Source organism: Scyliorhinus torazame, chromosome 8 (genome assembly GCF_047496885.1).
Source record: "Scyliorhinus torazame isolate Kashiwa2021f chromosome 8, sScyTor2.1, whole genome shotgun sequence".
In the NCBI taxonomy this organism is placed as follows: domain Eukaryota; kingdom Metazoa; phylum Chordata; class Chondrichthyes; order Carcharhiniformes; family Scyliorhinidae; genus Scyliorhinus; species Scyliorhinus torazame.
This window is the reverse complement of record NC_092714.1, coordinates 250,006,067-250,019,122: the sequence shown is the minus strand read 5'-3', so window position 1 is coordinate 250,019,122 and position 13,056 is coordinate 250,006,067. Positions and strand designations below refer to the sequence as shown.

The following is a 13,056-nucleotide window of genomic DNA, read 5'->3' as shown; positions in this document are numbered from 1 at the left end:
AACAGAGTGATCAGGGATCACCCAATTAGTAAGGCCCAAATCGAAGGACCACCCAAAAGAGCGCGAAAGCCCTCAAGTATAAAGGATGAGTTCGCCATATGCTCGCTCTCTTTTGGCCTTGGTACCCCGGTCACGGCTATTGCCAACTGCAGCAACACCAGAAGCAAGTTCGAGTTCAACGCCCACTACCAGAAGGACGAGCCCAGCTGAGCAACAGTTACCACTTCGAACCCAAGAGATCCTGAATTGAACAGCGGCCACTGTTTCCTGACCTAAGCCGGGTGCCCGAAGTTAAGTACAGGTTGTCTTAGTAATAGGTGTAGTTAACTAGTAGTGTTTATGTTGCATGATTGATTGTCTGTAAATAAAGTACCCTTGACCTTGAACTAACTAACTGGTGTTTGGCTCTTCGATAGATGGTTGAAACTTGTGGTGGTATCATTCGATACATGGCGATTCTAAGCATTCGGACATAGACAATATAGAAAGAAGGTAAATTCACTGATTGCCCTAATTGGAAAAGAGCCAGAGTAAAGAGCATAGTAAAGAGAAATCGCACAACACTGGTTCATTCTCTCGCAACTGGGCACCACCAGGCTGGTATGTTGGCACTTCCACCCTGGCACTGCCAAGGTGCCCAGGTGGCATTGCCATGGTGCCCATGTGCAAGGACAGCACTGCCAAGGGCCAGGGTCTGAGGGGGGACATGCCCATGAAAGTAGGGATGGGAAGTATGGGTGAGGGCGGGGGTGAAGGGCAGATATAAAGGAGCTTCCGGAAGGCTGGAGGGGGTGAAGGCCTGAAAGGGGGGCCTTCAGTGACCTCATAGCAGGGTACCTCACTTGGGGGAGGGGAGGGGGCGTGGGTGTTAGGCGAGGGAGATATTAGGAAATTGGGTCCAGAAATGAGACCCCAATGTAGAAGGCAATTTAGGGGTTGAACAGTCTAAGGGGGAAAAAAACCTGCAAGCAGTCAGAGGAATACGCCCATATCTGGCTGAGTTACATTGTTCCAGACAGACTTAAACTCTAGTGGGAATACACAGGATGCCCCAGATCCATTGTTATTTGGGACCCTCCTGTCAAAGAACAAAGAACAAAGAAAAGTACAGCACAAGAATAGGCCCTTCGGCCCTCCAAGCCCGTGCCGACCATGCTGCCCGACTAAACTACAATCTTCTACACTTCCTGGGTCCGTATCCCTCTATTCCCATCCTATTCATATATTTGTCAAGATGCCCCTTAAATGTCACTATCGTCCCTGCTTCTACCACCGCCTCCGGCAGCGAGTTCCAGGCACCCACTACCCTCTGTGTAAAAAACTTGCCTCGTACATCTACTCTAAACCTTGCCCCTCGCACCTTAAACCTATGCCCCCTAGTAATTGACCCCTCTACCCTGGGGAAAAGCCTCTGACTATCCACTCTGTCTATGCCCCTCATAATTTTGTAGACCTCTATTAGGTCGTCCCTTAACCTCCGTCGTTCCATTGAGAACAAACCAAGTTTATTCAACCGCTCCTCATAGCTAATGCCCTCCATACCAGGAAACATTCTGGTAAATCTCTTCTGCACCCTCTCTAAAGCCTCCACATCCTTCTGGTAGTGTGGCGACCAGAATTGAACACTATATCCAAGTGTGGCCTAACCAAGGTTCTATTCAGCTGCAACATGACTTGCCAATTCTTATACTCAATGCCCCGGCCAATGAAGGCAAGCATGCCGTATGCCTTCTTGACTACATTCTCCACCTTTGTTGCCCCTTTCAGTGACCTGTGGACCTGTACACCTAGATCTCTCTGACTTTCAATACTCTTGAGGGTTCTACCATTCACTGTATATTCCCTCCCTGCATTAGACCTTCCAAAATGCATTACCTCACATTTGTCCGGATTAAACTCCATCTGCCATCTCTCCGTCCAAGTCTCCAAACAATCTAAATCCTGCTGTATCCCTGCTGTAATGGGCTAATAGCTGGTCTGTCTGACCAGCTATTAGCCCATTACAAATTCTGATAGCCACTTTGTCCGTCAATAGGAGGTTAGTTGCATATCAATAGCATGGCTCTGTTCTTTTGTACAAATGGAAGTGAGCAATCAAACAGCCATGATAATGCTGATGGTTCAAGGCTGGAAACCCCAGCAGAGAACCTTTATTTGAGGGGCTGGGCAGAGCTTAGAGTAAGTGAGAAAAAAATACTGTTCTGATCAGTTACACGATGGAAGGCTTTGGAAATCGACCAAGAGTGGTCATGAAAGTTACATGGCGGAAGGCTTTGAAAATCGACCGAGAGAGTTCATGAAAGTTGTCATTGAAGCAGGCAAGGGTTCTGAAAGAATGTCCCTAACAGAAGGAAAAGTGCTTTGTTGAATGTAAGTATTGCCTTTGCCTTCCTGTGTAAGTGGATCAAGAGCTGCATGTTTATTTTAAAGTGCTGTTTAATGGGAACTAGTGTGTTACGGCTAAGAAACTACATGTAATCTGTTATGGTTAGGGTTGAAGTTTAAATAATGTTTTCTTTTCCTTTTTTGAAATTCATTTTCGGGATGTGGGCGTCACCGGTTAGGTCAGTATCCAATATTATTTGCCCATCCTTGTTGCCTTTCAGAAGGTGGTGGTGAGTTGCCTACTTGAACCGCTGCAGTCCCTGAGTTGTAGGTACACCCAAAGTGCTGTTTGGGAGGGAATTCCAGGATTTTGCCCCAGTGTCAGTGAAGGAGTGGCAATATATTTCCAAGTTAGGGTGGTGAGTGATTTGGAGGGGAATCTCCAAGTGATGGGAATCCCAGGTATCTGCTGCTCTTGTCCTTCGAGATGGCAGAGGTCGTGGGTTTCGAAGGCGCTGTCTAAGGAACCTTGCTGAGTTACTGCAGTGTATCTTGTAGATGGTACACACGGCTCTGACAGTTCATTGGTAGTGGAGGGTTTGAATGTTTGTGGAAGGGGGAGCAATCAAATGGGCTGCGTTGGCCTTGATGGTGTCGAGCGTCCTGAGTGTTGTTGGAGCTGCACTCATCCAGGCAAGTCTAGAGTATTCCATTACACTCCTGACTTGTGCCTTGTAGATGGTGGAGAGGTTTTGGAGGGTCAGGAGGCAAGTTACCCGCTGTAGGATTTCCAGCCTTTGACCTGCCCTGGTAGCCACAGTATTAATATGGCTAGTGCAGTTCAGTTTCTGACCAATGGTAACCCCCAGGAAGTTGATTGTGGGGGATTCAGCGATGGTAATGCCATTGAATGTCATGGGGCGATGGTTAAATCCTCTCTTGTAGGATTGCCTGGCACTTCTGTCGCACGAATGTAACTTTTGTTAATAAAGTTTATTTATAAAATAACCAAGCCCTATTTCTTATATTATCCCACCAAACCCCCAAACATTAGCCCGTGTGTTAACATAAACAAATAACAAAAAGGAATCAGGAATCACCCAATGTTCAATGCAATTCAATTCTCGAAAGTGCATAATGAATAACGCCCATGAATTGTAGAACCCCTCCATCCTTCCCCTCAATTCAAATTTGACCTTCTCAAGTATCAAGAATTCCAGCAGGTCCCCCCCGCCACGCCAGGGCACAGGGTGGAGAGGTTGATCTTCATCACAACAGGATCCGCCTTCGGGCGATCAACGAGGCGAAGGCTACAACATCTGCCTCCGCACCCGTTTCTAACGGGTTCGACACCCCGAATATGGCCTCCACAGGGCCCGGGTCCAGTTTCACGTGCACCACTTTAGAGATTACCCTAAACACCTCCTTCCAGTAATCCTCCAACTTTGGACAGGACTAAAACATATTAACGTGGTTTGCAGGGCCCTCCCCGCAACGTTCATACACATCTTCTACCCCCTCAAAGAGCCGGCTCATCCTCGCCCTTGTGAGGTGTGCTCTATATATCACCTCACACCAGAACCCCTCCTCCACACCCTCTCCCAACTCTTCCTCCCACTTTCTCTTGATCCCATCCAGCGGTGCCTTCTCCTCTTCCAAAATAGCCCCGTAAACCGCCGACACTACCCCCTTCTCCAGCCCCCCTGTCGTCAGCACCTCCTCCAGCAAGTGGAGGCCGGCTCTACTGGAAAGCTCTGTATCTCCTTTCTGGCAAAGTCTCAAACCTGCATGTATCTAAATATTTCCTCCTGCTCCAGCCCATACTTCGCTCCCAGATGAAAGGTGTTATATTAATGCAAGTTACTATTTTCTACTACTTAACACTCCAGGTCATTATTAAGCACTATTTCCTTCTCAGCACAAGACAAGAACAATAACTCAAGACTAAGCATCTAGAATATATGCAAGAATCAAAGGACAGGAAAACAAATATTGACTGCAGTTGTGGGATACAAGATAAACTATCGCCTCTGGGGTTACAGGGGTGACCTCAAATGTGCAATATTGCCTTAGGGTGATTAGAACACACTCGAGGTCACTTCTGTGACCCATGGGTCAACAGCTTACCACTGCGACCCCCAACTGCAGTCAATATTTGTATAAGTCGCAAAGATATTCAACATTCCAAGCACTGATGATTTCCTGAAGCAAGCTGAACTAGAAATGGACAGCGATAAGCCCAAGCGATAATGGAGATTTTATAAGCACCTGATGGCACAATGGTTTAAAAATAACTACATTGCAATCCTACCAATTAAGATATCCTGTGATAAAAAACGGTTAGGCTTGGCATTCCGGGAGCGTCGATTGGTCTGAAACAGGAATATACATTTCAACCAATTTACTACTGATTTGTTATACTTGCTTGGCTAACGGGTCATCCAAAGATTGAGAGACGGGTTTTGGAATTTGCTTCAGGTGGCATAATTGTCAAAATTAGAAAAGAAAATGAATATTGGATAGTTGATAAGGTACTACCTGTTCTGCACTCCTCATCGAGAGAATTTTCTCCTGTCAGACATTTACAAGACAGGCCAAACTGTCTAGATACTGAAGAAAACCACAATACGATTGGGCTCAATGGGTTTTATATCTGGGAAACAGCTCGATCGGACAAAGAAGGCCCAAGGTTCACTGCCATTCTGTATCACAGAATTGTTCTGGGGCAGATCGCGCCCTACACATTTAGATCCTAGAAATGTATGCTTTTTGGACATGTAATCACACTTAATGGGAAATGTAGTAATGTTGAACATTTAGAATGTAATAATTTGAAAGGCTTCCCACTGATCCTACAAGTAGGGCCAACATAAACCAATTTAAATCATGGTCACTTCTCTTCCAGGAATGGCACGTTAAAACTCTGCTCTTCTCCCCCACGTCATTTCTGTTGGCCTCTTTTATCTTTTTTTTAAACTTTGTATTCTTTCATGGGATGAGAGCGCCTCTGGCAATGCATCATTTGTTACCCATCCCTAATTGCCCTATGTGGAAATTCAGTGACTTGCTGGACCATTTCTGGGCAGTTAACAGTCACCAACATTGATTGGAGTCTGGAGTCACATGTAGACCAGACCAGTTAAGGATGACTGATTTCCTTCCTTCAAAGGACATTGGTGAGTCAGGTGGGTTTTTACAAAGATAGCTGTCATGGTCAACATTACTGAGACTAGTTTTATATTCCAGATGAATTAGTTGCATTTAAATTCCACCAGCTGCCAATAGCCTAGGCTTCAGGATACGCCATACGCCACCATCTATCCCTGTTCACCTTTGTTATTTACTGTAATTCAGTGTTTAATCGGGTTCCTTCTACCCCTTTCTCTACCTCGGTATTTGTATAACATCTGTCACATCTCTACCCTTTTCCAGCTCTGATGATGGGTCGTAGATCTGAAATGTCAACTCCCTTCACATATGCGCCCTAACCTACTGAGTGTTTTCGACACATTGCTTTCGAGCCAAGATTTTGGTTCTTAACAGAGCTACCATCCTCTGGAGTATTGTGGATTCAATTCCCATTCATCCAATGGAAGACACAATTGACTAATAAAGCGCAATGTACCAACACTTTTATAAAACAGGAAACTTCATGGAAAGGTCAAGAGTTTTTGAAACAATTTAATGGGACTCCGGGGATAAATTGTGAATAGAATGAAGTTTAGGGTAGAGCTGGTTTCAATGCTAGTGCCTCTCTCTGAGAACATTAAGAATAAAGAGCAAGTAAAATGAAAAGTACTGTGGATGCTAGAGGTCAGGAAGAAACAGAAAATTAAATGTAAACCGAAGATTGGGAATGGGTTTGTGTCACCCGAATTATCACTGACTGACCTGTCTTCTGGCACAAAATATTAGATTGAAATAAATTTGCATTCACTGTTCAAAAGGACTAATTTGTGACACTAGGATTTTGAAGAGGGTCTCCTGATTCAACTATGACAAAAAATGTTGAGAACAAATTATAAAAGCTTTTTCACAAATGCAATAAATGCCAATCTCCATATTTAACAAAGCGTCTGCAGAGATATGTTGATAAACTGAAAGACTATCATTTATATAATCCTCCTACCCTTGCATTTATATGCCATCTTGTGCATTTTTAAGTGATCTCAAAGAACATGTGAAGTGTAGTCACTGTTGTAATACAGGCAAAAGCAGCAATCTGCCCACAGCCGATGACCAAATACATGTTTTAGTCATGTTGGCCAAGAGAAAGATGTTACTCAGAACTTCACCCTGCTCTTCCTAAAATAGTCATATGGATCTTTTATATCCACCACACAATCTTAGTTTAACATCTTATCCAAAAAGCAGGACCTCTGACACTTCAACATTCCCTCCTTCCAGCACTCAGGTGTCAGCCCTAATTATGTCCCTACATTTTTGCAGAGACAACAGTGCTACCTTCGAGCTAATATTAATTCTGGTCCAGGTCTTGAGTAGCTGGTGAACCTGGTTCATTTTAACTGCTCTACCACAAGGTCAGTTACCACCAGAAGGTAGAGTTAAAATCACCCACATCTCAGGAATTTAAAAATACCCCGTTATGCCACGGAGGAAAACATTTTTTCCCATCTCTGGCCTTGCTCAGTGTTTGGAATTTTTTACTTGTATGCTCATACTTTAAGCTAACACAATGGAGTCACATGTAGGCCAGACCTACATGTTAAGACGGAAGATTTCCTTCCTTAAAAAGGACATGAGTGAAGCAGATGGGTTTTATGACAATGGTTTCATGGTAATTTCATTCAGATTTCACCATCTGCTGTGGTGGGATTTGAACCTGGATCCCCAGCGCATTACTCTGGACCTCTGGAATACTAGTGACAATATCACTATGCCACTGCCTCCTTAGGTTGTCAGTGTATTGTTGAGAGCACACACGTATACACACACACACGCCTTTCTTTACATTCAGGATACGCATGTCCTAAACATGTTAACAATACACAGAGGAACACGGTGATTCTCTGGAGCTTCTACAAAAACATTTTATAAAATATAGAGCACCCAATTATTTTTTTCCAATTAAGGGGCAATTTTAGTGTGGCCAATCTGCCAACGCTGCATTCATTTTTGGGTTGTGGGCGTGAGACCCACGCAGACACGAGGAGAATGTGCAAACTCTGACCCGGGGCCGGAAACGAACCCGGGTCCACGGCGCCATGAGGCAGCAGTGCTAACCACAGCGCCACCGTGCCGCCTCGGAGCTTCCACAGATACGATGCATCTTTCCCACTTATCTTTTGGTACATTTCTTCCTTCCTCCCAAATCTCAGCAAAATCACGATTGAAGGCGTTTTAAGCAAAGTTTGGAGTAAGGAATGAGCTCCCCCCTCGCCCAGCACAATTGAGTTGAAAGGTGACATTGCTGGAACACCACTCGACTCAAGTCGCTTTCTAACGTCAATTCAACGAGAGTAGCAGAAAAAAAGCGAAACGACGGAGAACAAAATGTGAAAAATATGAGGAAAGAAAACAAAAAGTATGGGAGGGATTTTCCAGCCCTTCCTGCTTGGGGGATCTTCCGGTGCCGCTGAAGGCCACTCCCAGCGACAGGTTCTCCAGCATCGGGGCAGGCGAGCCATACAAAACACCATAGGCCTCGGCGGGACTGGAAGATCCAAGCAGTGGCCAATGGTAAGTGACCTCCGCCAAACACACATGTATACATACACACACACACACCTTTCTTTAGGCGCCGGGTGCAGAAAATGCCTATTTCATTGAAGCATTACATTTAGACTAGTTTTGTGGGGCGGGTGGGGGAACATTTTCCCACCTTCCATTTTTTTTTTACCCACCCATTACCTCCAGCCTCACTGACCACTGCACTACCTGTCCACCCTCCCAACATATCATTCAAAACCAAAGCTCTTGTTCACAAATCCTTCCATTGCACACCCACCCTACTGCCCAACCTCCTCCAACCCCAAAACCCAGCTGGCCTTCCAAATTTGGTGGCATATCCTGCTCTCTCGGCCTCCCTCTTTAAAACTCTCCTTTTTGCTCCTCTCTCGTTTTTAAAAAAAAGGCTCTTCAAAACTTACCCTTTCCATTTTGCTTTCTCTGTCACCTCTTCTGAATCTCCCATCACTCCTCAGCATCTCATTAAGAGCCTTGGGACAATTATGAATTAATAAGTCTACATAATGCTGCTATTTTTCCTTGAATAGGCAATGACACTTTTAGACTACATGTTTGACATAAATGGACATTAGACTGGCTGAGTTCCAGTTACAGATTCAATTGTTCTAAATAATACACTCTTCACCCTCAAAAATACTATTACCAATGTTTCACTTGAGGCCGCACTCAGGCATATGCCAATGAAATAAGATAAATTACCCACAAGTTTGAAAAAGCAGAAGTTCTTTTAAATTGACCAGAGACTGTGAATTTAACTTTCTGAAAGGATTACTTGGTTGGCATTCAAGGAATGCATGCAATGTGTGCAGTAATTATACAGAGCCACTTTAGCACCAGACACCAGACACATTAAAAGGCAAACTGTGTTTTACGTTTTTTAGCTTCTCTTCCACCAAAAAAGTCAACACATACCTTTAACTGATTGTACAACATCCCAAACACGCCCTCATCTATGGCTGAACACTGTACATACAGAATAGTGACTTTTTAAACTTCCATTCTCAACAACATACAAATCACATTGTTGACATGAAAAAATAAACATTTTTTTCCAGATCTGGTAATTTTATGACTAAAAGTTAAAGATGAGAAAGTTCTGCTTTTGCTGTGGACACAGATTCGGGTGGGGGTGGGTTGTTGGAATGGGGAAAGGGGAGGGTTTGAAGCCTTTGACATGCACAAAGCCTTTGAGATTAACATACCAGAGCTGTCCTCGGGTTAAGGCAGCACATTAAGATCATACCACCCTTTCTCCTGTCACCCATTTATTACCAATGCAACTCATTATTCAGGTGTCTTCTTTACTTAGTTGACATGGCAGGATTCCATTCCACAATAAACCGGATAGTTTAATGCCTCCTTTACGTCATTGAAGCTGTTTCTTTGGCATGCTTGTGTTGAAGAATCTGCTTCAAAAACAGGGGATTTGATGTGCAGCAGCAAGTTAATCTTTGCCCAAAGAGACTGATAGTATATGGTGGCAGCATTTCACTTCTGCCAAGAGAAGCAACAACTGTACTTAAAGTGATCAATTAATACTGGTGTCAGCTCTGGCTCAATTGATAGCACACCCCCAAGTCCCGAAAGATGCGTTGTCAGGTAATTTGGACATTCTGAATTCTCCCTCTGAGTCCCCAAACAGGTGCTTCTAATGTGAAGAAGAGCCAGGGTGTTCTCCCCATAGTCCTGGCAAATATTTACTCCTCAATCAACATCACAAAAACTGATTACCGTGTAATTATCACCGATGGGAGTTCACAGTTTGCAAATTGGCTGCCACATTCCCTACATCACACTGCACTTCAAACTGTAGGGATAGTACCCCAAATCCAACTTTCCCAAAAACCAGACATTTTGAAATAGTGCACTCATCCCATTCCAGGTTTTAGGTTCAGGGTCTGTATTATTGATCATCTTTCTGCCCAGTTTTTCTCTAGTCCTCTTCCCTCATTTCTTTTTTTTTTACTTTTAAAAAAATGTTCCAATTAAGGGGTAATTTAGCATGGTCAATCCATCTAGCCTACACATCTTTGGGTTGTGGGGGTGAGACCCACGCAGACACGGGGAGAATGTGGGGCTGTGTGTGTCCATGTGTGGAAGTATTTATTTGTGCCTGTGTCTGTGTATGTATCGGTATCTGTGTGTGTGTGTGTATGCATGGATGTGTGTGTGTAACTGTGGGGATTTGCATGAGTGTATCTATTCCTGTGTGTGCATATTTGTGTTTGCGTACCTGGCTGTGTGTGTGTGTATATACGTGTGTGTGTGGGTGGCATGGTGGTACAGTGGTTAGCATTGGTGCTTCACAGCATCAGGGTCCCAAGTTCGATTCCCGGCTTTGGTCACTGTCTGTGCGGAGTCTGCACGTTCTCCCCGTGTCTGCGTGGTTTTCCTCCGGGTGCTCAGGTTTCCTCCCACAAATCTCGAAAGACGTGCTGTTAGGTGAATTGGACATTCTGTCTTCTCCCTCCCGAACAGGCGCCAGAGTGTGGCAACTAGGGGCTTTACACAGTAACTTCATTGCAGTATTAATGTAATGTGACACTAATAAAGATTATTAATATTATTATTAAATGGAAAAAGCACCAATAGCATCATGAGGAAAGACATTTTTGTACAGCGAGTGGTCAGGATCTGGGATTCACCACTTGATAGTGTGGTGTGAGCCAGTTTCAGTTCTAGCTTTTAATAGGGGACTGATACCTGAAGAGAAAAATATTGCAGGGCCATGGGTAAAGGGCAGAAGGGTGCACTTAGCTGAGTTGCTCTTGCAGACACAGACATAGAACATACAGTGCAAAAGGAGGCCATTCGGCCCATTGAGTCTGCACCGACCCACTTAAGCCCTCACTTCCACCCTATCCCCATAACCCAATAACCCCTCCTAACCTTTTTGGACACTAAGGGCAATTTATCATGGCCAATCCACCTAACCTGCACATCTTTGGACTGTGGGAGGAAACCGGAGCACCCGGAGGAAACCCACGCTGACACAGGGAGAACGTGCAGACTCCGCACAGACAGTGACCCAGCGGGGAATCGAACTTGGGACCCTGGCGCTGTGAAGCCACAATGCTACCCACTGAGCTACCGTCCTTTCATGGTACTGAAAGGCTGAATGGCCTCCTTCCGTGCTGTAACGATCCTCCGGCTCCATGTGACGCGTGATGTAAAACAGCCACCTTTAAGGGCACAGTTTGGTGGGTTTTACAATTGTCAGTGCTGACAAACAATCAATCTGACATCACATTACAGCTCAATTATTGAATATAATCAGGAACTGTCAGGAAAAAGATATGGATGTGTTGCAGGAGAAAAAGAGGATGCCTTGCAGCTCAGAACTGTGATAATCTTAAAGTGGATGAGTAACCACAATATGGAGAGGGGGGGGGGGGAGTGTCCTACGTGCAGGGAGAAGAGACCTGTTGGACCATTGGAGGAAATATATACAATACTAGTAATAGGGCAAGTCCAATATCAAAATCTTGCGCTGGATTCTCCGCCCTGCCACGCCACATTTCTGCCCTGACCCGCCGGCGGGATTCTCCGTTACGCTGGCCGGTCAATGGGGTTTCCCATTGTGGGGCAGCTCCACGCTGTCGGGACAACCCCAGGCACCAGCGGAGAATCCCGCCCCTTATTCCTCGCTTTTGAAAATAATACACGACAATTCAACAAGGGCTCACTGTAGGACTAAATATTTTAAGCTAACACATGCACTAGAACAAAACTGCAATCCCAAAAACTGACTACCTTATTTCACAATAGACACTGCAAAATGCTGAGGAACCTATAGTCTTCCCACGCCTTGTGTTTCTCAAATTATTCATCCAGAATTCCTATCAATGCTGTTGACTCTATTCTTGCACAAATGGGGTTGTAGATTGGGATTTGAAAAGTAAATCGACGGTTTATTCTTTGGGTGAAGGCTCAATATTGTCAAACCTTGCCCTCCGTTGTGTCCTACGTACAGGCCCAGAGAATGGTTGGAGACCATCTCCTAGGTCTCTGCCAGTGTTGGTTTCCAAACAATGAGATATAGAATATTCACCTTAAGAAAATATACGTAAATTCATCAAAAAGATGGGCCACATTGAACAAAACTACATCCAGTGAAACAAGCTAGACGCAGCACGGCCCAAGTTTGAGCAACTAAATAATAGACAGTAAATATAAAGAGCCTGTTACTGTAGAATGATTGCAAGACAAGATCACAGTATACAACACTGTATTTAATGGAAACATCAATTTAGTTTAAGTTAGTTAACGGCTCTGGTAAAACAGCAGAGAGGGAATGTCATATGGATGTGCTAAGCATTGGCATAATCACATCACTCAGTCATATCCAGCCCTTTAATCTCATCACTGAAACAGTTACATTAGATTCAGAAATGGAGTGAGGCCATTACTGGGTGACATGGAACAGCCAATTCTATTATTTTTTGCCTAGCAACACAGTGACCAAATAAGCCAATGCCAAATATCGAGAGTGAATGGCATGATAACAGATTGATTCAGCAAGTGCTCAGTTTACAATACATACCAAACTCATTCAGCTAGTTGGCTTCTCAGTACTACAGTGCAATTTTTTATCTTGCTTACATTCCCCTCCTCCTCCATTCTTGAAAGTGTTAACTCCTTGTTGGGTTGGTCTTGATTAATAAGGGGATAAGTGGTTATGGGGAAAAGGCAGGAGAATGGGAATGAGAAAATATCAGCCATGATTGAATGGCGGAGCAGACTCGATGGGCCGAATGGCCTAATTCTGCTCCTATGTCTTATGGTCATCTTCCAGGACTTTACTCAAATGGCTATTCTTGATTTGCAAGCTTCAACATTACCATGAGGCTATTCAACACTGACTGTGAAGATATCACATCAGAGTTTGATCCTCTCTTCAGTCAACATCCACACCCATACTTACACAAGCAAATTCTCAGAGATAACAACCAGTAGCTGGAACCATAACAAACTTTCCCTCCTGAAGGTGGGGGTCATTGAATATTTTTAAGGTGGAGATGG

At 44.3% G+C, this 13,056-nt stretch overlaps 1 protein-coding gene across 1 annotated transcript in view; it reads right to left on the bottom strand.

Annotated features, from left to right (window-relative positions):
* lama5 (laminin, alpha 5) overlaps positions 1–13,056 on the bottom strand; it is a 377,969-nt gene that overhangs the window by 353,417 nt on the left and 11,496 nt on the right. The gene's annotated exons all lie outside the window — the stretch shown is intronic.